This window comes from Microcaecilia unicolor, chromosome 9 (assembly GCF_901765095.1).
Source record: "Microcaecilia unicolor chromosome 9, aMicUni1.1, whole genome shotgun sequence".
Lineage (NCBI taxonomy): Eukaryota > Metazoa > Chordata > Amphibia > Gymnophiona > Siphonopidae > Microcaecilia > Microcaecilia unicolor.
In genome coordinates this window covers 182,082,322-182,107,871 of record NC_044039.1, presented here as the reverse complement: position 1 = coordinate 182,107,871, position 25,550 = coordinate 182,082,322, and positions in this window count along the sequence as shown.

Sequence of the window (25,550 nt, the reverse complement as noted above, 5' to 3'; positions counted from 1 at the left end):
TCCCTCTCTTCGAACCCTATTTGACCACAACATCACTTGTATTCGTTTCTCTGCCGGACTTGGCTAACGCCTTACGGCACTATGTAAGCCACATTGAGCCTGCAAATAGGTGGGAAAATGTGGGATACCTCGCCTCACCCCATGCTTGGAACAAACTCCCTGAGCCCATACGCCAGGCCCCCTCCCTGCCCATCTTCAAATCATTGCTCAAAGCCCACCTCTTCAATGTCGCCTTCGGCATCTAACCACTACACCTCTACTCAGGAAATCTAGACTGCCCCAACTTGACATTTCATCCATTAGATTGTAAGCTCCTTTGAGCAGGGACCATCCTTCTTTGTTAATTTGTACAGCGCTGCGTAACCCTAGTAGCGCTCTAGAAATGTTAAGTAGTAGTAGTAGTAGTAATAAATAGATAAATAGATAGATAGAGCGTACCACGCCTTTGTAAAAGGGCCCCCAAGTGCCTTCCATTTTCTTCACATAATTGCAAAATGTAGCCAGAAATAGATTGTGCATGTGAGGTATAAGAGAAAAGGTAAACAAGTCAGTACTAAGTGTAAAAGTACTTTACGGAGCAGAATACTGTTATATAAGAGAGCTGAAAAGAACAAAAAGGGCCCAATATTCAAAAGGGTTTAACCAGGCAGGAAAGGTTATAGAGGAATCAGCCCTCAGCAACAACTTGACTCGCCTTGCTATGTCTGGCTTTATTATGCTTTCTTGGCAAAGTTGACAAATTAAAGAGTAGTAAATCACCAGGACTGGATGGTATGTACCCAAGGATACTAAAAGAACTCAAGCATGAAATTGCTGATCTGCTATTAGTGATGCATATTTTATTTATTTATTTATTTATTACATTTGTATCCCACATTTTCCCGCATACCAGTAGGCTCAATGTGGCTTACAGGTTCCGGAGAGGAGAGTACCAACTCAGGGAATATATACAGAATGGAAAATAGAGTAACAGTAGGTGCAAGGAAGCTGATATGGTTCCGGAAAAGAGAGTACAACTCTGGGATGAATATATAGTAGCATTTGGAAGAATAATCCAAATCATAGTTATAATGTTTCCAATACTAATCATTTATATAGAGCTACTAGATGTATGCAGTACTGTACACATTATATGTAGGTACTTTTCTCTGTCCCTGGAGGGCTCACAATCTAAATCTTTACACCTGGGGCAATGGAGGGTCAGGTGACTTGCCCAAGGTCACAAGGAGCTGCAGTGGGAATTGAACCCAGGTTGCCAGGATCAAAGCCCATTGCACTAATCATTAGGCTACTCCACTTGAGTGGAGGAGTAGTGGTTAGTAACATATAGTAACATAGTAACATAGTAGATGACGGCAGAAAAAGACCTGCACGGTCCATCTAGTCTGCCCACGATAAACTCATATGTGTATACCTTACCTTGATTTGTACCTGTCTTTTTCAGGCACAGACCGTATAAATCTGTGCAGCAGTATTTCCCGCCTCCCAACCACCAGTCCCGCCTCCCATCACTGGCTCCGGCACAGACCCCGTATAAAAATCTGCCCTCCCCCATCCTAGCCTCTCAACCACCAACCCCTCTTCCCCCTGCCACCCAATTTCAGCTAAGCTTCTGTGGATCCATTCCTTCTGCACAGGATTCCTTTATGCCTGTCCCACGCATGCTTGAATTCCGTTACCGTTTTCATCTCCACCACCTCCCGCGGGAGGGCATTCCAAGCGTTCACCACCCTCTCCGTGAAGAAATACTTCCTGACATCTTTCCTGAGTCTGCCCCCCTTCAATCTCATTTCATGTCCTCTCGTTCTACCGCATTCCCATCTCCGTCAGTGGACTTTGATCCTGGGGAACTGAGTTTGATTCCCACTGCAGCTCCTTGTGACTCTGGGCAAGTCACTTAACTCTCCATTGCCCCTGGTACAAAATAAGTACCTGAATATATGTAAACTGCTTTGAATGTAGTTGCAAAAACCACAGAAAGGCAGTATATATCAAGTCCCATTTCCCTTTCCCACTTCCTCCCACACTCCCATCCAGCTTCTGCCCTATTTCCTTCCCAACCCTTGAGTCCCAACCAGCTTCTGCTCTACTCCCTTCCCCCTCCAAGTCCAATCCACCTTCTGCCCTGTACCCCTTCCTTACTCCCCTCCCCATGTCTCTTCAGCCTAACCTGCTCCAATCAAGCTTGTACTGGCAATGATTGAACAGGGTCATACAACAGCTCTGTCTCCTCATAGGGGCCAGTTGACACAATTTCTATGCTGCCCTTTGAAATATCAGTCCCTAAATTTATTTTGCCCCTATCATTTTATGTTAAATTACATGAAACAACATGTTGATAACATTTCTGTATACTGTTTTAAATCAGGGGTTTTTAACCCCTCAGGACACACCTAGCCAGTCAGGTTTTCAAGATATCTGCAATTAATATGCATGAGAAAAATTTGCATACACAACCTCCATTCTGAGCAAGTCTATCTTATTCATATTCATTGTGGGTATCCTGAAAATCTGGCTGGATAGGTGTGCCCTGAGAATTGGGTTCAGAACCCCTGCTTTAAATGAATGCACATCCCTAGCACAGTTGTGTAGAGGAAAGATTCCTTATATCTGAATCCAAATCATTGAAAACTCAATACAAGCTCAAACCAGAGAAAATAAAACCCTACTTATCTTTGACTGTGTTTCTCATGCTTGCAAGTTTAGCACATGTATGCAAATTAGGCAGTCATTATAAACTGTATGCATAATTCATAGCTTGACCTGCATGATAGTTTTCCATAAATATGGTGACAGTAAACTCTAGAATTTAATGTGTGATATTAGAGTGAAAGGAATGGAAATCACCTGCAAATACAAATGGTTTTATAAGATATGTTTGTTTGTCTAGAAAATAATTTATTATTGGATTTTTAAGAATTTTGTCAGTGAAAATCATTAGTACAATTTAAGTATATTTGTTTGGGTTGCCTAGCAACCAACTAGAATCCATTTGTTCACTTTATCTTGTCCTTGCTTAATTCTTTTGTACAATTTAACATACTGTTTATCCAAATACCTCAAAGTAACATTTTCCTTAAAACAGAAATAGATCCTTTTTATTTCTCTCCCTTTTGAACTCTGATAAGTGAAATAGCAGGAGCAATGAAGATGCATGAAGTTGTATGCTTTAATTTGGGGCTCATTTTAGAAACAATAAAACATCCAAAACCCAGCACAAAGCCGAAATATATATATACTAGCCGTTAAGCCCGTAACAACGGGCTAGTTTTTTGTTTTCCTATGGCCTGCCCCCGTCCACCAACCCTGGTCTCTCCCCTGCCCTCCCCCCATGTCCAGCAACCCTCCTCTCCCCCCTCCCATCCGCTCCATCCACCCGTGTCCATCAACTGTTCTCTCCATCCTCGGGCTCCCATCCACCGCGATTGTGATCTCCTGTGCCCTGCCGTCCCTGCTGCCGCCATTTTGCCGTCCCCACTGCCGCCACCACCTTTGACCCCCCCCCAGCGTCACCCCCCTCTTTCCGCCGTCGTCGTGTCATCAGTTCTCCATCGCTGTGTCTGTTTCCCTCAGTTCCTCCCCCTCTTTCCCTCCTCCTCCGATTTCCACGCCCATGTCCAAGCCCTCCTCCCTATTGGGCTGTACTGCTGGTGGAGGCGGGGCTTAGACTTCTACACTCTCAGCGTTCCGACTCTACTGCGCATTTGCAGGTGAGTCGGTCACTTGCCTTTTATATGTTTGATATATATATATTTTTTTTTGCCAAAACATCCAAATTGCTGTTTTTGAAGCTCATTTTAAGACATTTTTCTATGCAGTTCATCTGCAGTGCATCCAAATCACAAGGGGGCATGTTGGGAACAGGATTTGGGCTTTCCCAGAACTTGGCTGTTTTTCTGCCCATAATGGAAGAAAGCAAAAATGACCAGGGCTAAAAGTTAGATGTTTTGTCTAGGCCTTTTTCAATCACGACTAAGTCACAAAAAGGTGTCCTAAATGACCAGATGACCAAAGGAAGGATTAAGGCATCATTTCCACCCCCACCCCCCACCTTGCTCCACCAGTAGTCACTGAGCTGCTCCCACTCCCACCCCCAAAGGTGTGAAAGAAACAGTACATACCAGCTTCTATGACTGCTTCAGATGTTATGGCCAGTCCTATTAGAGTAGCAAGCAGGTCCTTGGAGTGGTCGGTGTAGTGTGCGGTAGAAAAGGGGACCTAGCCCATATCCCAACTGTCACACTTGTGGTGGAAAGTGTGAGCCCTCCAAAACTCACCAAAAACCTACTGTACCAACATACAGGTGACACCTGCAGACATAAGAGCTATTGTAGTGGTATACATTGGGTACAGTAGGTTTTTGGTGGGCTTTGGAGGTCTCCCCGTATAATATAAGAGGGTAACAATAAGATGTGTACCTGGAACCTTTTATGTGACGTCCACTGCAGCACCTCTTAGGGTGCCCCACTGCTCAGCTGGGATATCGCCTGGTGACTTGCCTGCCTGGTGCGAAGGTGGCGGACCTCACGCATCACCTAGATAGGATTTTAGATAGTGCTGGGGAGGAGCTGGCTGTCTTGGTACATGTTGGTACCGATGACTTAGGAAAATGTGGGAGAGTGGTTCTGGAAGCCAAATTTAGGCTCTTAGGTAGAAAGCTCAAATCCAGAACCTCTAGGGTAGCATTTTCTGAAGTGCTACTCGTTCCACGCACAGGGCCCAAGAGACAAGCAGACCTCCAGAGCCTCAATGCATGGATGATGGTGCAGGGAGGAGGGTTTTAGATTTGTTAGGAACTGGGCAACATTCTGGGGGAAGGGGGAGCCTATTCTGAAAGGATTGGCTTCACTTTAACCAGGGTGGGACCAGGCTGCTGGCATCGGCAGTTAAAAAGGAGATAGAGCAGCTTTTAAACTAGAAACTGGGGGAAGGCCGACAGTCGCTCAAAAGCACATGGTTCTGGATAAGGTATCTTTCAAAGATATCACCAAAATAGGGAAGATAGGGTATCCCGATAGTCACGTTACAAAAGAGACCATAGTAGATCAGGTGTCCTTAAATAAAAATAAAAATCAAAGATTGCAAACTAATACTGACAAGTACTGAGCATGATGTAAATAGGAACAACAAACATAGTTTGAAATGTCTACATGCAAATGCCAGACGCCTAAGAAATAAGATGGGAGAGTTAGAATATATTGTACTAAATGAAAAATAAGATATAATATGCATCTCTGAGACTTGGTGGAAGGAGGATAACCAATAGGACACTGTCATACCGGGGTACAAATTATATCGTAGTGATAGGGTGGATCAAATTGGTGGAGGGGTAGCATTGTATGTTAAGGAGAGCCTTGAATCAAATAGATTGAAAATTATGCAGGAAACAAAACACTTCTTGGAATCAGTATGGATTGAAATTCCATGTGTAAAGGGGAAAAGGATAGTGATAGGAGTGTACTACAGTCTGCCTGGCCAGGATGAATAGACGGATGCAGAAATGTTAAAGGAAACGCAAACAAACTGGGCAACACAATAATAATGGGTGATTTCAATTACCCTGATATTGACTGGGTAAATGTAACATCAGGGCACTCTAGAGAGGTAAAATTCCTTGACGGAATCAAGGTTTTATTTTCTATCCCTTTCCTAATAATTTCTAGCATCTGGTTTGCTTTTTTTTGGCCACCACCACACACTGGGCAGAAACTTTCAGTGTATTGTCTATAATGACACCTAGATCTTTTTCTTGGATGCTGACTCCCAAGGTGGACCCTAACATCAGGTAACTATGATTTGGATTATTCTTCCCAATATGCATCACTTTGCATTTGTCCACATTAAATTTCTTCAGCCATTTGGATGCCCAGTTTTCCAAGTTCCTATGGTCTTCCTGTAATTTTAGACAGTCCACATGTGTTTTAACAACTTTGAATAGTTTTGTGTCATCTGCAAATTTAATCACCTCACTTGTTCCAATTTCCAGATCATTTATAAACTAGTGAAAAAGGCCCGTTTCTGACAGAAATGAAATGGGCGCTAGCAAGGTTTTCCTCGGAGTGTGTATGTTTGAGAGAGTGTGTGTGAGATTGAGTGTGTGTGTGTGACAGAGAGAGAGACTGGGTGCGAGTGTGTCCGCGAGAGAATGTGTATGTGAGAATCAGAATGTGTGCCAGGGGCCCCTCCCTCCTCCGTCCCAGTTCCAGGGTCCCCCCTCCATCCCTCCCTCCGTCTCTCCGAGTTCCAGGGTCATCCCCCCCTCTGAGTTCCAGGGTCATCCCCCCTCCCTCTGAGTTCCAGGGTCCCCACCTCACAGTTCCATAGTGCGCCTCCCAGTTCCAGGGTCCCCCTATCAGTTCAAGGGTCCCTCCCCCTCCCTCCCCCTCCCTCCAAGTTCTATGGTCCTGTCCCCTCCCTCCCTCCCTCCCTCCGAGGTGCTTGGTGGGGGGGGGGGGTTGCTATTTGCTGTCAACCTAAGGAGACACTGCTTCTGGCGTCCAGCAGCTAAGTCCTGTCGTGACCCACAGGCAGCTGGAGCTCCCTCATACTCTTTCAGTGACACACATTGACAGGGAACGGCTGGATAAACTGTTTTATATGTAGTTTAGATTTCATGATATTGATATGTACCGATGTGTAGCTTTCAAATAAATGAAAAAGGTGTGCAGTAAGAAATCAAAAACAAAAACCTTTTGTCCTTTACCTGTAAAGGCGCAGTTTATCCAGTAGAAACAGCTTTAGACGTGTTTCAGATGGAAGAAGGGGAAAAACGACAATGTATATCAGCAGCTCGTATGTGTGCTTGGTTTTGAGTGTATAGGAATGACGGGTGTGTTGGGGAGTGGAAAATAGAGATTAACCAATGGGCCTCATTGCTTACATTGTAGTTGATTGGGTCAGTTCCACTCGTGTGTAGCAATCGTCCTGCTGCATGGCCAGAGTCGGAGAGGAGAGGGGGGTGCGGTGGAACGGTGAGCATTTGGCTGCGGGAGGGTGGATGAGGGGGAGTGTGCATGGAGGGACGGGGTGCAGTGGCGATTTTGTTTGGTTTTGAGTGAAAACGACAATGTGTATCAGCAGCTCGTAGGTGTGCTTGGTTTTGAGTGTATGGGAATGACGGCTGTGTTGGGGAGTGGAAATAGAGATTAACCAATGGGCCTCCTTGCTTACATTGTAGTTGATTGGGTCAGTTCCACTCGTGTGTAGTAATCGTCCTGCTGCATGGCCAGAGTCGGCGAGGAGAGGGGGGTGCGGTGGAATGGTGAGCGAGTGGCTGCGGAAGAATGGGTGAGGGGGAGTGTGGGCGGGGGGACGGGGTGCAGTGGCGATTTTGTTTGGTTTTCAGTGTATGGGAATGACGGCTGCGTTGGGGAGTGGAAACAGAGATTAACCAATGGGCTTCCTTGATTCGTTGAGTGTGTTTGCTCCGCCCTCGACGTCATCACGTCGTGATGCGAGGGCGGGGCAGACACTCATGGCCAAACCGGATATCTCGGCCGCCTCAAGTTTCCGGCTTGAGGCTTCATTCGAACGTTGGAGGTGCCTTTTATATAGAGAGATATGTTAAATAGCACCGGTCCCAGGAAAGATCCCTGCAGCACTCCACTATTCACCCTCTTCCATTGAGAAAAATGGGAATTTAACCTTACCCTCTGTTTTCTGTTCAATAACCAATTCCTAATCATCAGAAGGACATTGCCTCCTATCTTATCCTATTTTTGGACTTCACACATGGTTATTATTTTAAAAATTTATAGTCCACTCTATCTCAAAAAGTCTACTCAGAGTACAAGCAATAACATACACAATAATAATAATAAACAAACCAAAATAACAGGACAACAATACAAAAATAAAATATCATAAAATACGTGCATTTTCTAGACATGGCTGTGGGGCGGATCCTGTACCTAAATGAAACCATGTTAATTATGCACCGAGGATATCATAGTTGATACAAATGACTATTGACATGAAGTTAAATATATGATGTGCTACAGAATGTCCCTTAACCCCATGCAGTTTGATGTCTACCCACACATGAATCCTCTAAGCAAAACGTTTAATTTAGACCAATATTTTATCCTACATATAATTATGTGTTTCTGAACCATCACTGCAATGATAAAAGTAAGAGACTTTATCTCCACAGCAAGCTCTCAAGACATGAATAATTTGAATTTAAATAGAACAAATAATAGTAATTGTCTGTAGTAATTGAATGACATGTTGGACATTTTAATCATCACTTTTTCAGAGATACAATAAAACTTCAAATATTTGTCTATGGCATGTGCCAATACAATATTTCTTTCTTGGAATTTGTGATTGCGTGAACTGAATTGGGCAGGAGACCCTCATAAAAGTACAGACAAAGAAGGAAGTAAAACAAAACTCCTTTACAACTCCTGTACAACAGGCATGGACGCTGTTCAAAAATACCATCCTGGAGGCCCAGGCAAAACATATTCCACTAATTAGAAAAGAAAGACGGAACTCCAAAAGACAGCCGGCCTGGTTGAAAAGTGAGGTGAAGGAAGCTATTAGGGCTAAAAGAAATGACTTCAGAAAATGGAAGAAGGAACCATCTGAAAATAACAAGAAGCAGCATAAGGAGTGTCAAAGTGTCACCCAACGTGTAATTAAACTCTGGAATTCGTTGCTGGAGAACTTGGTGAAGGCGGTTAGCTTGGCAGAGTTTAAAAAGGGGTTAGACGGTTTCCTAAAGGACAAGTCCATAAACCGCTACTAAATGGACTTGGGAAAAATCCACAATTCCAGGAATAACATGTATAGAATGTACGTTTGGGAAGCTTGCCAGGTGCCCTTGGCCTGGATTGGGCGCTGTCGTGGATAGGATGCTGGGCTCGATGGACCCTTGGTCTTTTCCCAGTGTGACATTACTTATGTACTTATGTAAAGCAAGTGCAAGGCGCAGATAAAGAAGGCCAAGAGGGATTACGAAAAAAAGATAGCATTAGAGGCAAAAAAACATAGTAAAAAATTTTTTTGGTATATTAAAAGCAGGAAACCGGCAAAAGAATCGGTTGGGCCGCTGGATGACCGAGGGGTAAAAGGGGCGATCAAGGAAGACAAAGACGTAGCGGAGAGATTGAATGAATTCTTTGCTTCGGTCTTCACCGAGGAAGATTTGGGTGGGATACCGGTGTCGGAAATGATATTTCAAGCGGACGAGTCGGAGAAACTTACTGACTTCACGGTAAACCTGGAGGACGTAATGGGGCAGTTCAGCAAACTGAAGAGTAGCAAATCTCCTGGATCGGATGGTATTCATCCTAGAGTACTGATAGAACTGAAAAATGAGTTTGCCGAGCTACTGCTAGTGATATGCAATTTATCCTTAAAATCGAGCGTGGTACCGGAAGATTGGAGGGTGGCCAATGTAACGCCCATTTTTAAAAAAGGTTCCAGGGGAGATCCGGGAAATTATAGACCGGTGAGTCTGACGTCGGTGCCGGGGAAAATGGTAGAGGCTATTATTAAAAACAAAATTACAGAGCACATCTGAGGACATGGATTACTGAGACCGAGTCAGCAAGGCTTTTGTGTGGGGAAATCTTGCCTGACCAATTTACTTCAATTCTTTGAAGGAGTAAACAAACATGTGGACAACGGGGAGCCGGTTGATATTGTGTATCTAGATTTTCAAAAGGCGTTTGACAAGGTACCTCATGAAAGGCTACAGAGGAAATTGGAGGGTCATAGGATAGGAGGAAAAGTCCTATTGTGGATTAAAAACTGGTTGAAGGATAGGAAACAGAGAGTGGGGTTAAATGGTCAGTATTCACAATGGAGAAGGGTAGTTAGTGGGGTTCCTCAGGGGTCTGTGCTAGGACCGCTGCTTTTTAATATATTTATAAATGATTTAGAGATGGGAGTAACTAGCGAGGTAATTAAATTTGCTGATGACACAAAGTTATTCAAAGTCGTTAACTCACGACAGGATTGTGAAAAATTACAGAAGGACCTTACGAGACTGGGAGACTGGGCGGCTAGATGGCAGATGACGTTTAATATGAGCAAGTGCAAGGTGATGCAAGTGGGGAAAAAAGAACCCGAATTATAGCTACGTCATGCAAGGTTCCACGTTAGGAGTTACGGACCAAGAAAGGGATCTGGGTGTCGTCGTTGATAATACACTGAAACCTTCTGCTCAGTGTGCTGCTGCAGCTCGGAAAGCGAATAGAATGTTGGGTATTATTAGGAAATGTATGCAAAACAGGTGTGAGGATGTTATAATGCCGTTATATCGCTCCATGGTGCGACCGCACCTTGAGTATTGTGTTCAATTCTGGTCGCCGCATCTCAAGAAAGATATAGTGGAACTGGAAAAGGTGCAGCGAAGGGCGACGAAAATGATAGCTGGGATGGGACGACTTCCCTATGAAGAAAGACTAAGGAGGCTAGGGCTTTTCAGCTTGGAGAAGAGATGGCTGAGGGGAGACATGATAGAGGTATATAAAATAATGAGTAAAGTGGAACAGGTGGATGTAAAGCATCTGTTCACGCTTTCCAAAAATACTAGGACTAGGGGGCATGCGATGAAACTACAGTGTAGTAAATTTAAAACAAATCGGAGAAAATGTTTCTTCACCCAACGCATAATTAAACTCTGGAATTCGTTGCTGGAGAACGTGGTGAAGGCGGTTAGTTTGGCAGAGTTTAAAAAGGGGTTAGACGGTTTCCTAAAGGATAAGTCCATAAACCGCTACTAAATGGACTTGGGGAAATTCACAATTCCAGAAATAACATGTATAGAATGTTTGTACATTTGGGAAGCTTGCCAGGTGCCCTTGGCCTGGATTGGCCACTGTCGTGTATAGGATGCTGGGCTTGATGGACCCTTGGTCTTTTCCCAGTGTGGCATTACTTATGCACTGAAGCCTGTTATCCCACAGGCACAGTGAATAAGGACTATAGGCTGGCCTTAACCCCACAGTACATACACATATAAACATCTACTTGCCAGGTTTTACCACACGGGTCTGCCTCCCATCAGACCTCAAGAACAGTGTCCTTATGAAGCATAAAGTCAAGCTTAGTCTACTTGTATCAGGTTTGGGTAGCTTACTTACAAGCTGTGTGGAGACCCACACTCCAGGGTGGCTTCTCTCCTCCCAGGGCCTCTGTATCGAGGCCTCCCTTTCTCTCTCACTGACTCAGGGCTTTAACACCCTCCTGGCCTGAGCCCCACCCCTCTGACTTAGCTAGTGCCACCTGCTGCAAGGAGGCTGAACTGCATCATCCATGAGGGAGTGTTCTTCATTATACTATCCACACCCTCATGGAATTAAATAACTTTATATGTCACATGATGCAACATGGTTATATATAGTATGAATTGGTGTAGATTTACTAAAGGATATTGCCATTTTACTGCATGCTATCATGCATTAACATGTGTTATTTACTGCAGGTCACATTTTTATTCAAAGAGACTTTTGTATTAATAATGAGTGTTAATATGCATTAAATTAGTGCCTATTAACATGATAACATGCTTTAATAAATCTAGCCAGTTTGCATTAAAGGTAGAGTAGCGATGGTAAAGCTGCCAGTTGGCAAACAGAAACCCTTCCATTTGTGACCTTCCCCCCTCCCAGCAGAAAAACAGAAAATTCATCACCCCCTAAGACAGAATTCCCACTCCCTACAAAAAAAGCAATTCTTTACAATATCCCTTCCTGTGCCACCAGACAAAACCTTCCCTCCTAGCAATTAAACTTTCCTCCCAGCAGACGTAGCAACTACTTCCCCCTCAGGCAGTCCTCCTCAGCCAGCATAAGAACCCTTCTCTCACCGGACTCTCCCTAGAAACCACCAGACACAGACAGCATCATTCAAAGAGCCTTTCTTCTCCATAGGTAGGAGGGTGCCAATCAACTGTTAATCCAGATAGTGATTTCAAAATGACACCTGGACTGGCAAGAAGGAAACCAGCTCCTTCCTGCATATGGAGATGAAAGGTACTTCAGATGTGGTACTTGGGACTTTGGGATAGGGGCAGGGGGTGGGCAGAGCTTGCAAGACTCAGAGGCTTCTTGCAGGTCTCTAGTGAGTTTGTGTTTATGCCGGTTCGAGCATGGGAAGGGGGTTACATTTTCTCCTCAGGAATGATGGTTGCTAAGGGGGGATTCGGTTTACTGAAGGAAGGAGAGTTGTTTAGTGGAGGTTTAATATATCAGGTGCAAGACATTTTGTTTGCTAGGGCGTTTATTATTGGAAAGGGATTTTGATCTGCTGCGGGTGGTACCTGAGCATAGGTGGCTATGAAGATAACCATCAGAGCAATTCCATAGACTACTGCCTAGAGGTATGTGCCACTTAGGCACATTGAAGGTGCCATTAATTAATAGGTGCCTATCCTGCTTATTTTCGAAGGAGATGGCCGGCCATCTTCTGACACAAATCGGGAGACAGCCGGCCATCTCCTAAACCCGGCCAAATCAGTATAATTGAAAGCCGATTTTGGCCAGCTTCAACTGCTTTCCGTTGCAGGGCCGGCCAAAGTTAAAGGGGTGTGTCGGCAGGGTACCGAAGGCGGGACGGGGATGTGGTTATGGAAAAAAGAAAGCTGGCTCTGACGAACACTTGACCGGCTTTACTTGGTCCATTTATTTTTAGGACCAAGCCTCAAAAAAGTGCCCCAATTGGCCAGAGGACCACCGGAGGGAATCGGGGATGACTTCCCCTTACTCCCCTAGTGGTCACCAACCCTCTCCCACCCAAAAAGAAAATGTTAACATTTTTGTGCCAGCCTCAAATGTCATACCCAGCTCCCTGACAGCACTTTGCAGGTCCCTGGAGCTGTTTTTAGTGGGTACTGCAGTGCACTTCAGGCAGGCGGACCCAGGCCCATCCCCCCCTACCTGTTACGCTTGTGGTGGTAAATGGGAGCCCTACAAAACCCACCACAAATCCACTGTACCCACATCTAGGTGCCCCCCTTCACCCATAAAGGCTATGGCAGTGGTGCACAGTTGTGGCTAGTGGGTTTTGGGGAGGTTTTGAGGGGCTCAGCACACAAGGTAAGGGAGCTATGTACCTGGGAGCTTTTTCTGAAGTCCACTGCAGTGCCTCCTAGGGTGTCTGGTTGGTGTCCTGGCATGTGAGGGGGACCAGTTCACTACAAATGCTGGCTCCTCCCATGACCAAATGCATTGGATTTGGCCAGGTTTGAGATGGCCGCCATTAGTTTCCATTATCACCGGAAACCGATGGTGGCCATCTCTAACGCCGGCCCAAATGTTGAGATTTGGCCGGCCCCGACCGTATTATCGAAATGAAAGATGGCCGGCCATCTTGTTTCAATAATGCCCCCTCCACGTTACTCCACTCATTATTTTATAGATCTCTATCATATCTCCCTCTGTCCCTTTGCTACTTCTTTTCCAACATGGGTAGAAGTGCTCCTGCTTTTAACCGCATAGGTACTTATATTCTCTCACAGAGGATGGTGAGCAGCTTTCTGTCGGGCTTTGCTTGTGGGTAAATAGCCGTTCACTATGGGAAAAGCTTTCAACAATGCCTTCTCCGTGACAACATATAAACCCCCTAATTCTGTAAAAGTTGCCAAAAATGGCATGTGCAAATTGGGGCGTGTGTCCAATTTGCACACGCAATTTAATTAGATAACAAGCCAATTAGCACCAATAATTGGGTTTTTAACAAGCAATTTTTTGCAGTAATTACATTGAATTAAATTTTACACACGTAAACTTAGGTGCGGGATCTGCACCTACATTTTACACGCAATCTGAAAAAGGGGGCACAGAAATGGGAGGGTCATGGGTGGAATGGGGGCTTTCCTAAGGTTAACGCATGTTGTTATAGAATAACATGGATATGCATCTAATATAGGAATGCGCATTTGTATCTCATTTCAGTTGGTGCAAATGGCCATGCCTAAAGTTAGGCGTGATTTCCAGGCATAAGCGCTATTCTATAAACCACACCTAACTTTAAGTGCAGCTTATAGAACAGCGTTTTTTTGGTGCCATATATAGAATCTAGCCCAAAACACTGCACATGCTAGCCAAAGTGCAATCAATATTTTAGGCTTACACACACTTTAACATGGAGCGATCCTTGTATGCGCAGCCTAAGAATCCTATGGCAATCTATAGAAAATGCTGCAAAAAATTTGATAAAATGTCTTTTCTAGACTGCATATTAAGCATGATATTTGACATACTTTTTTGCATTTACCATTTGTATGTTTCTACAAAATACAGGGATCAAACAACAAAAACCCAAGAAAATCCCAAAAAATGTAGTTTGGAAATAATTTTTACAGTGCTGGCATCTAATTCACAAGGTTACTACCCTTAAATGAATTATTAAATAAACATGACCTCAAATCTCCCGATGGGACAAACACATAAAGTGATAAATATGCCACCATCAAACATGGGAGTCCAGTAATATCATTGGTCAGAAACGAGGTAAGAGGAGAAAAAAGAACTGACACAAAAATCTCCCCTAAAAAGGGAGAAAAATTGCTGGTTCAATCACTTAGCAGCTCCATAGGAAAAGTATTAGAACATTTGCATATGCAGAAACCATTAGAAATAGAAACAGTTCATTGTGAATCTATATAATTGCATGTGCAATCAAAGACTTTTACAGTATAAAGGAAGACTTCTGTTGAATGGGTAGGAGCTACAACTGAGTCTGTCCCTTCAGTAATCTGGAACTCTGGGGCTTTGCCATCCTACTTGCAGTGGAAAATTAAGAGTCTGAAGGTTATCACTGATTCATCTCTTTCTCTAAATTTCTGTTTTTTAGAAAATCCTTCTGAGCCTTATACTTAGGCAAATTAGAGCTTTTTGAGTGAGACTGACCTCAGGCTAATCATACATACTGTCACCCTCTCCCTTCTAAATGATTAACCAAGAGACTTTTGTTCCACCTGCAGCTATGGAAAAATACAGCTGCTAAAGTAATTTTGAGAAGGGAAAAGATGGGAGAGAATGATGCCTTTTTAAGTGATTATTTAATTGGCTTTCTATTGATTTGCAAATCTTGTTTAAACTTCTTACATTCATTTCTCAAATTCTTCTTGGGAGTGGTACTAAGTACTTGCAACTTTATGTCTCAAAATATAGTCCTGCAAGAGCATTGTACTTACAAATGGACTTCTGTATTGTTAGAAGACAAAGGACAATATTACTATGGATTTTTAAAAAAAAAAGGTCCTTGAAAGATGTAATCCTTTATAAAAAGCCTGACATGGCCATGTTTCACCCTCAGGCTGCTTCAGGAGTACAATGATAACAGCAAATCCCAGGGTCAAACAAAAAGTTATTTCAGTAACAGGCACTGCCTGGTTACTACTGGGTTAGGGCGGAAGCCCTTACCACTGCCTCAATGGATGGTGGTAAGTGCTTCCCCCTGAAATGGCCACGCAGCAAGTGCTTCACTTGCCACACAGCCATTTCCTGAAAAAAGACCTGCCTTTTACCTGCTGCGGTAAAAGGGGGGCCTTGGCGCACGTCAAAAACATGTGTCGATGCCAGTGCAGGCCCACTTTTGCCGTTGCTTTTTAAAAGGACCCCTTAGCCAGTAAGCCAACTGGACAAAGGTCCACCTTCTAGCTTCCCTTACCAAACATAGGATCCCTTTTACTAAAGCTTTACTGAAAGGGCCCCTTAACTGCTAAAATACTTCCTGAAAGGAGATAAGGAGGAAAAGTCCTCAAAGTGCAAGACAAGGAACTAGATAGTACTTCCAGTCCATCCACTTACACCCATAGTTCCCATCAACGAAGTCCTAAGATCCAGACTCAGAGAAATCCTATGATCTAGACTCAGAGAAATTAGCAAATTAGCAAACTGATCATGATTTGGGCTAATTTTTATACTCCCAGATTATGTTAATGGCTGAGTACCAAGTTTATTCACTAAAAAAAATAAAAGTTCCCTTGAACTAACCACACTTCTAATAATCTTGTCTGTAAAACATTCCTCTTAGCTAATCTACATCTTTGTATACGCACCACTAGTCCACTATGAGAAAGAAGGACCCTATTCCATTGGAGCAGTGGGGAACATAAGACATGGATTGTGTCATCTGATGAGCTTGACAGCACTTTAAGAAAGGTTACAGGAGATTTGAACAATGGAAGTGGTGGACTAGGATAGAAAATAAATTGCATTGGTCTTTCTCAGATGAGTGTGGACCATCAAGACCAATGTGGTGTACTTGGCCAATGAGCAAGGGTAGCAGATATGCCAGGCAAGGGGGTGGGTGGAAACTTGGTGAAAAGATCAACACTGGGAAGCGATGAACAGGCATGAATACCTGCCACAGATGCCAGTGCAGTCCGAGGTGGACAATATATTTTAAATTATTTCCTAATTTTTGATTTGGATTGAAATTATTTGATTTTTTTGTTTGCAAACCTTGAATGCTTGCTCTTTCCCATTTATTTTATGGATTTCCTTACAAATTATATTGTTTTATTTTCTACACTGCCTTGACTTGAGAAACAAAAGGAGGATTTATTGCTGTGACATCTAATTCTTGTTACGAATGAAACCTTATCCAAGGTGCCCAATAATGCAAAATTCCATTTGACCACCAAGACATCAAGAGGACCTGTTCCTAAATAGTTATTTGCTGTAAAATCTCCAGTGCTCTCCTCTTATGGCATAACTTTATAGTCTGTCACTGAATAGGTGAGAGCGCTAACACAGAGATCTTAATATTGGGCTAGACTGTCATGAGGTAGGATCCAGAGAGATTCCATATGCATGTTAACCTGAAAACTGTGGCTAAAATAATTAATTTAAAAGTAAGCTATTTTCTCATTTCTCCTAGGGATGTGTATGGCCATCTACCTTAGCATATTATTGCTCCCTATTATAAAACTTTTCAGCACAACTAATTTGCTGGTAAGGTAGACTGGCATACTGCTATGATGTGAGAAGATGATAATCTGTCAAAATAGAATCAGCACAGTGGGTATCAAATTAATTTATTTCTTATGCATAATGGAATTTCTCTAGGTCACCTTTCTTCCTTTATATCAACTGCTATTAACAAATCCTCCTTCACTTTCACCCATTAGATAAACATTTCCCGTTTCAGAAATCTTTGATTTGATTTTATTAAATTAATATTCTGCTTCACATACTAAAATATCAAAGTGTATTACACATAATACATAAACAATCCCATCTTAAATATTTATCTTCTTTGTCCCCTAATCTTTAGAGATTTCTAAGCTATCTCCTCTCATGCATCATATTGCCTTCCCTGATTCTTTGTTGTCTGATGTAGAAATGTAATCCATTCCCACTTTTTTCATTCTGGGGCATCGAACTGGAGGATAACTTTGTATAGGCCATTTTGATAGTGTGAGCAAGGCTTAGGCGCGGAGCCTTCACAAGCACAGCCAAAGAGAAGTATAAAAGTAAAACAAAACTCTATTAATGTGTTCAAACCAGATATGCTGAAACATGTTCACTTCACAGGTGTGGCAACTTAATTTTAGAAATAAAGCCTCCTGGCAAGTCACTTACAGTCTTCACAAAGGGGCTGGCTTCCGCCAGATCCCACAATCACAGGCCTGCCTCTAGCCTGGCCACAAAGGATCAGCACTTTCACAGTGCTCAAAAGAAAATCTGTATTTATTTGTTTGTTTATTTATTTGTTACATTTGTATCCCACATTTTCTCACCTCTATGCAGGCTCAATATAGCTTACATAGTACCAGAAAGGCGTTTGTAGATTCCCGTGCAAACAAATACAATGTGATGTTATGGTAGGATGGTTTATATGTCAGAGCCACAATAAGAATCATAGAGCGGAGGAGTAGAGTTCTGTTCATTACGTGCTTTAGTTTTCTTGTGTAGCCGAGGTCAGGCATTTAGGTAGGATCGGGAGGGTATGCCTTTTAAACAGGGTGGTTTTTAGTATTTTCCGGAAATTTAGGTGGTCGTACGTCGTTTTTAAGGCTTTTGGGAGCGTGTTCCATAGTTCTGTGCTTATGTAGGAAAAGCTGGATGCATAAGTAGATTTGTATTTAAGACCTATACAGCTTGGGTAGTGTAGATTTAGATATGTTCGTGTTAGATCGGATGCGTTTCTGGTTGGTAAGTCGATTAAGTCTGTCATGTATCCAGGCACTTCGTCGTAGATGATTTTGTGAACCATAGTGCAGATTTTAAAGGCAATGCGTTCTTTGATTGGGAGCCAGTGCAGTTTTTCACAGAGGGGTTTTGCACTTTCAAATCACGTTTTTCCAAATATACTATAGCCAATCTTCTGTGCGAAAATGTATACTGGAGAGCTGCTCTTGTTTTTCCTGGGCCTCTCTGACTTGTCTCTGCTCTAGGGTTTTATTTGCTTTGACTGAACCATACCCTTCTGCAAAGTACTTGGGACACACCTTGCCATCCTTTGGATTCCAGCTCAATTCAGCCTCTACTGAGACTACTTTACTTTTAGCCATCGTTTTCCCTCACTTTTAACCCTCCTTGGCCCCTATAACCCAGCATCTTTACAACAGTCCTTGGCTAAGGGCCAAAGACAGAAGGTCCCTCAGATCCCAGTATGTAGTTACCTTAAATTTGGCCAGTAGGTGTCACTGTTGTATGGTAGCTTTAGTTCTCTCATCACTGGGGCTGCAGCATCCCCAGCCCCTACCAACCCAAGGAAAAGGAGCTGGTTTCATGAACTGAACCTGGGTCTCCTGCATGTAAGTAAGCAGTGTATAGCAGTGTTGGTGCTAAGTCATTGAGCAGGTTCTAAAAATTATTTTTATAACAAGGCAGCCATGGTCCTACTGAGCATCCTCTTATCAAGATGGTAGGGGGGAAGGAAGGAGCCTAAAACCTTTAAAACATGCTAGCAAAAGGATAGTGAGGTGAAGGTGAAGAAACACAGATCTATGCTAGATAAATGGCTGCTAAGAAATCACATTAGCTGTAGGAGACATAAATTGCTTGTAAAATATTCATCTGCGTCATGTGCTGAAGGTCAGCATTTAATGAATTTGGCTCTGTGGATGATGGTACAGACTAAAGACATTAGGCCTAATTTAATAAAGATTTGTTTTACATAGGCATGGAATGGGAAAAAAGACCTTTACGAATAGGGCCCATTGCCTGTTTAAATGTGTTCATCCCTGCCTAAAAAAAGAGATCATTATCAAATCTGATGTTTTCTTTATTAAATCAGACACATTGCCTATTGGATCAAATGCATCACCTGTCAAATCAGATGATTCATACATTAAATTACAGTTGACAGCTACTGAATTAAATACATCAACTATTGAATTATACTTGCTATCAAGTAAATTGTATCAATATTAAATCAAAAGCATTGCTTCTTATACAGATCTTTCACATGATACGATAAACAAATTGCAAGGAAGATATGATTTAAGACAGTGAGACCTTGAGTTCTGAAGAACTACTCTGTGCTATAGAACTTGCACTTTGAAGCTGGCGATGAACCATATCTATTTGTTTTGGAACAAACTGTGCCTCTTTTATGTATCTTGCGAATAAGGGCCAGCCCTACGCATGAGAGGCTGTGATTTGGCATATGGTCCCTCTTTTTGGCCCCTACTAATTTATGCAAATACTTTTGCAAATTAGGCACTAAAGTGAGTCTCTGTCACATCTACCACAGGCTGCCTCAGTTACCAATAACCCTTTCAACTAAATTGACCCTCTATCCACACTATAGTCAAAAAAATAACAACCCAAAGTGGATAATATTACTAATACCAAACTGAGAAAAGAAAAGAAAGGTAAAAACCTCAGAGGTCCATGGTAAGTCAACGGGGCCCAATGTCAGTTGAAGCTCTATATCCCTGATGAAGCTGGAGGGTGAAACGGGCTCCATTGGTACAGGTAAGTGTGCTGCATTTTATATATAAAAGAAACATAAAAATAATAATTTGGGGGTAAAATAAAAGATGTGAAATGAATGAGTATTGATGAAAGGGTTTTTGCTGATGATAGATTGAGGTCCAGTGTGAATAGCCCTGAGTAAGTTTTAATGAAGGGTTAAAAGAGTATTCCACAGACCGGTCCGCTAAGGTGTTGTATTACCATAGACCTCTAAAGCTTTTCCCTTTCTTTTCTTTTCTTTTCTCAGTTTGGTATTAGTAATATTATCCACTTTGGGTTGTTATTTTGTCAGTTACTAATAGGCCACTTACTAATAGGCCATTTTGATACTTTTTAAAATTGCTATCATGGTGCCAGCAGTCCTTTATGGGGGCCTTTTTGCTAAGCTGTGTTGAGTGGCTAGAGCAGGTTATACTGAATGGAAGACATTTTGCTGCACATCCATGTTACTGTCTACTAGCTATTAGGGAATGGGACTTATATACTGCCTTTCTGTGGTTTTTCCAACTACATTCAAAGCGGTTTACATAAACCAGCCAGCACAGTAAAAAACCTGCATTACTGCTTAACATGGGAGTGGGCGTGAGTAGGGCGGAGCAGAGGAGTGGACTGCTGTAACAACTAGCACATGGGGAGGTGGGGGCTCAAATCGAAGGGTGCCAGGGGGGACAAAAGTGGTGGGGATTGGATGTGGGAGTGGGGATGCCACAGAGGGTGTGCTGTCACAATAGTGCTTTGATTGGTGGTTAGGCCCGCACCGTGTTACATGCAGGGACAGATAGGGCTAGATTCTATACATGAGGCCTAAAAAACATCAGTGCTGAAAAAATAGCGCTAAGCGCTAAACCGTGCTTAAAGTTAGGTGCGGTTTATAGAATAGCGCTTACACCTGGGAATCACACCTAAGTACATAAGTACATAAGCATCGCCATGCTGGGACAGACCATCGAGCCCAGCACCCTGTCACCGACAGCGGCTGAAAGAACAAGCAATTTGCCCCGTTCATCCTAGAAATACTGCATTATTCTCTCGTCCATTCAATAACATTCTATGGCTTTTTCCTCCAGGAAGCCGTCCAACCCTTTTTTGAAGTCCGCTAAGTTAACTGCCTTAACCACCTTTTCCAGCAGCATTGAGTGAAGAAAAATTTCCTCCGATTCGTTTTAAATTTACCACACTGCAGCTTCATCACATGCCCCCTTGTCCTAGTATTTTTGGAAAGCGTAAACAGATGCTCCACATCGACCTGTTCCATTCCACTCATTATCTTATAGACCTCTATCATATCTCCCCTCAGCCACCTTTTCTCCAGGCTGAAGAGCTCCAGCCTCTTCAGCCTATCCTGATAGGGAAGTCGTCCCATCCCCTGTATCATCTTTGTCACCCTTCTCTGCACCTTTTCCAATTCCGCTATGTCTTTTTTGAGGTGCGGCGACCAGAATTGAGTGGAGGAGTAGCCTAGTGGTTAGTGCAGTGGACTTTGATCCTGGGGAACTGAGTTTGATTCCCACTGCAGCTCCTTGTGACTCTGGGCAAGTCACTTAACCCTCCATTGCCCCGGTACAAAATAAGTACCTGAATATATGTAAACCGCTTTGAATGTAGTTGCAAAAAACCTCAGAAAGGCGGTATATCAAGTCCCATTTCCCATCAATACTCAAGGTGCGGTCGCACCATGGAGCGATACAACGGCAGAATAATACCCTCATTTTTGTTTTCAATCCCTTTCCTAATGATACCCAACATTCTATTTGCTTTCCTAGCCGCAGCAGCACATTGAGCAGAAGGTTTCAACGTATCATCAACGATGACACCTAGATCCCTTTCTCGGTCCGTGACTCCCAACACTGAACCTTGCATGACGTAGTTATAGTTTGGGTTCCTCTTTCCCATATGCATCACTTTGCAATTGTTCACATTAAACGTCATCTGCCATTTAGACGCCCAGTCTCCCAGTCTTGTAAGGTCCTCTTGTAGTTTTTCACAATTTTCCCGCGATTTGACTACTTTGAATAACTTTGTGTCATCAGCAAATTTGATTACCTCACTAGTTACCCCCATCTCTAGGTCAATTATGAATATGTTAAAAAGCAGAGGTCACAGCACCGATCCCTGGGGGACCCCGCTAACTACCCTTCTCCATTGCAAATATTGACCTTCTAACCCTACTCTCTGTTTCCTATCTTTCAACCAATTTTTAATCCACAGTAAGACACTATCTCCGATCCCATTTCCCTCTAATTTCCTCTGTAGTCTTTCATGAGAGACCTTATCAAACGCCTTCTGAAAATCTAGATACAGAATATCAACTGGCTTACCTTTGTCCACAAGTTTGTTTACCTCTTCAAAGAAATGCAGCAGATTAGTGAGGCAAGACTTCCCTTCACTAAATCCATGTTGACTTTGTCCCATTAGTCCATGCTTTTGAATGTGCTCTGTAATTTTGTTCTTGATAAAAGTCTCTACCATTTTGCCCAGCACCGACGTCAGACTCACCGGTCTATAATTTTAGGCGTGGCCATTTGCACCAACTAAAACATGGTGCAAGTCCTGATACCAAATTTAGATAAGTATTGTCCTGATTCTATAACTATAGGCATAGATTCTAGAAATGCCCCCGATCCGCCCATGACCCTCCCATTTCTGTGTCCCCTTTTCAGACTTGGGTGTAAAATTTAGGCACAGATCCTGCACCTAAATTTATGAGCGTAACTGCTAATTAAATCCAATTAGCACTAATAAATACTTGTTAAAATGCCAATTGTCAGTGCTAATTGGCTCATTATTCAATTGTGCATACAAATTGGCTACATGCCCAAATTTGTGTGTGCAACTCAAAGCATCATATATAGAATCCAGGACATAGTGCAGAGGTGGCTGGTTCAAATCCCACTGCTGCTCCTTGTGATCTTGGGCAAGTCACTTAACCCTCCATTGCCTCAGGTACAAACTTAGATTGTGACAGAGAAATATCCAGTGTACTTGAATGTAACTCACCTTGAGCTACTACTGAAAAAGGTGTGAGCAAAATGGAAATAAAAAAGAAATATCTGACACTACATGTAGTGCAGTTCCATGTGATAAGTGACTGCCCTATGTGTTAAAAGCACGGCAGATGATGGACACCCCTTGTATTTACTACACAGGCTTTTCATTTACTGTGCATTAGTTTTTGCAAGTTCCATTACATTACATTTGAAAGCACTTGTGGGCTCACTCACTGATTCTCAGTTTGAGTCAGATGTTAAATTGCACCTGATGCTATGAATTCTGTTCATAAGATGCCAACCATACAGTACAGTGATTGATGAGGAAGAGAATGGCACAAACATTTCACCTAATTTCAAGGTCATAAATTACTAAAAATTACTAAACTGTTTGGAAATGGTTAAGTGGACTGTGTGGGGATTGTAAGCTGAAAAGAAGTAATCAAGAAGTAATCAACACGGCTACCAGACCTCTCTACTTAAGCTAAAAAGAAGAAACCATAGTGGTAGGACCTTGAAAGATAGACTTTCTTCCTACCCACAATGACTTCAGAGGTTTTTATAGCGTTCCAACCCCTTCCTAACTAGAAACACTCTGGAGGTACCACAGGGCTACTACATAACAAATATTTGCTATGTAAATTTATGATGTAAATTAAACCGATGGTGGACTCAAATTTGAGCCTACCACACTGATGTAATTACATATTTGAAGCAACCAATAGGTAAGTGTATCCATAAAAGAATAATGATCAAAAAGACCAAGGAGACCTGATTCTCTAAGAGTTTTTATTCTCTATGCCAAAGCAATTCCAAGAGACCAGGGCCGTCGAGCGACAGAGCCGGGCCCAGGGCAGGGCTGCTGCAGCCATCGATGCCGTCACCCTCCACTTGGGCCACAACCACCATCATCCCCCCATTCAGGCCACAGCCACCGCAACCGCCACCACTGCCCTCCGCCTCCCCTCACTCAGGCCACTACCGCCTCCCGCCCCCTACATTCCTGCGTCTGCTCCTCCCTCAATCTGTCACTCTCCTGCTCTTGTGTGCAGGGACCAGGTTATCGTGTTAATGCAATCAGGGCCACTTTTACCCAGGGGCGTATCTGAACTGCGGCGGTAGGGGGGGCCAGAGCCAGAGAGGGGGGGCACATTATAGCCCCCCCCCCGCCGCCGCCGCCGCCGCCGCCGCCGCCATTGCCGATCCCCCTCCCCCCAGCCGCTGCCATTGCTAACCCTCCCCCTCCGTTGCTCGCCTACCTTCGCTGGCGGGGGACCCCAACCCCCGCCAGCCGAGGTCCGCGTCCTCCTGCCGCTGCCGGCTGCCTTTGGTCCTTTCATTCTTCCATTGAAGCTGGCGCCGACGAAAAAGTTTCTTTTGAATCTGACGTCGCTGCACGTTGCACGTTGTACGTGCAGGACGTCAGACTCAGAAACAATTTCTGAGTCTGACGTCCTGCACGTACAACGTGCAGCGACGTCAGACTCAAAAGAAACTTTCGTCGGCGCCAGCTTCAATGGAAGAATTAAAGGACCAAAGGCAGCCGGCAGCGGCAGGAGGACGCGGACCTCGGCTGGCGGGGGTTGGGGTCCCCCGCCAGCGAAGGTAGGCGAGCAACGGAGGGGGAGGGTTGGCAGCGGTAGGGGGGTCCAGGGCGAAATCTGCGGGGGCCCAGGCCCCTGAGGCCCCACGCAGATACGCCCCTGCTTTTACCAATAGGCAAAGGGGGCAGCTGCCCCATTGCATATTGGTAAATTTGTCCTTGAGTCTGAGTATGTCTCTCTCCCTTTTCTGTCCTGTCCGAGTCCTGCATCTTTCTGCCTTCCTTCCACCCACTCTCTCCTGTCCTGCGGTCGTCATATTTCTCCAGCACCAATGATTAAGAAAGTCAGCCTTCTACCAGCATTGGGGTCTCTTCTTAGAGGCGTCCCGCCTACTCTGCTTCAATTTCCTGTTGTGTAGGCAGGATACATCTGAGAAGAGGGCCCCAATAATGGTAGAAGATTGACTTTCATAATTTTTCGATGCTGGAGAAGTATGATGATGACCGCAGCATGGGAGACAGCGGGTGGAAGGAAGAGAGAAATGCAGGACTCGTGCGGGGGAGGGGGAGGAGGAGGAGAAGAAACTGAACATGGGACAAGTAAGGCCATACAAAATAAATGCTGGGCAAGGAGGGACAGGCACGCAGAGGGTCAGTGGTGGACAGGGAGAGCAAGGAGGTTTTATTAATCAAATCTCCTTGAGGGAAAGGGTAGAGACAGTGTAATGCAGAGGCAGTGCTGGAAAGGAGTGAGTACGGACACTACTGGAAAGGGAGGAGATGGGGACACTACTGAAGAGGGGGGAGATGGGGCGATAGGGACACTACTGAAAAGGAGGGGGAGATAAGGACACTACTGGAAAGGGAGAGGAGATGGGGAAATAGGGACACTACTGGAAAATGAGACATTGGGAGACAGAGACACTACTGGAAAGGGGGGAGATGGGGAGACAGGGATACTGCTGGAAAGGGGGAATGAGAGACAATGTTAGAAGAGGGGTGAGATAGGGATATAGAGGTTCAATGCCAAAAAGGTATGGAGATGGTGGACAATGGACAGAATGCTAGAAAAAGGGGGGAAATGAGGACACTGGGAGGGCAAATGCCAGAAAAGGGGGGAGATGGGGAGAC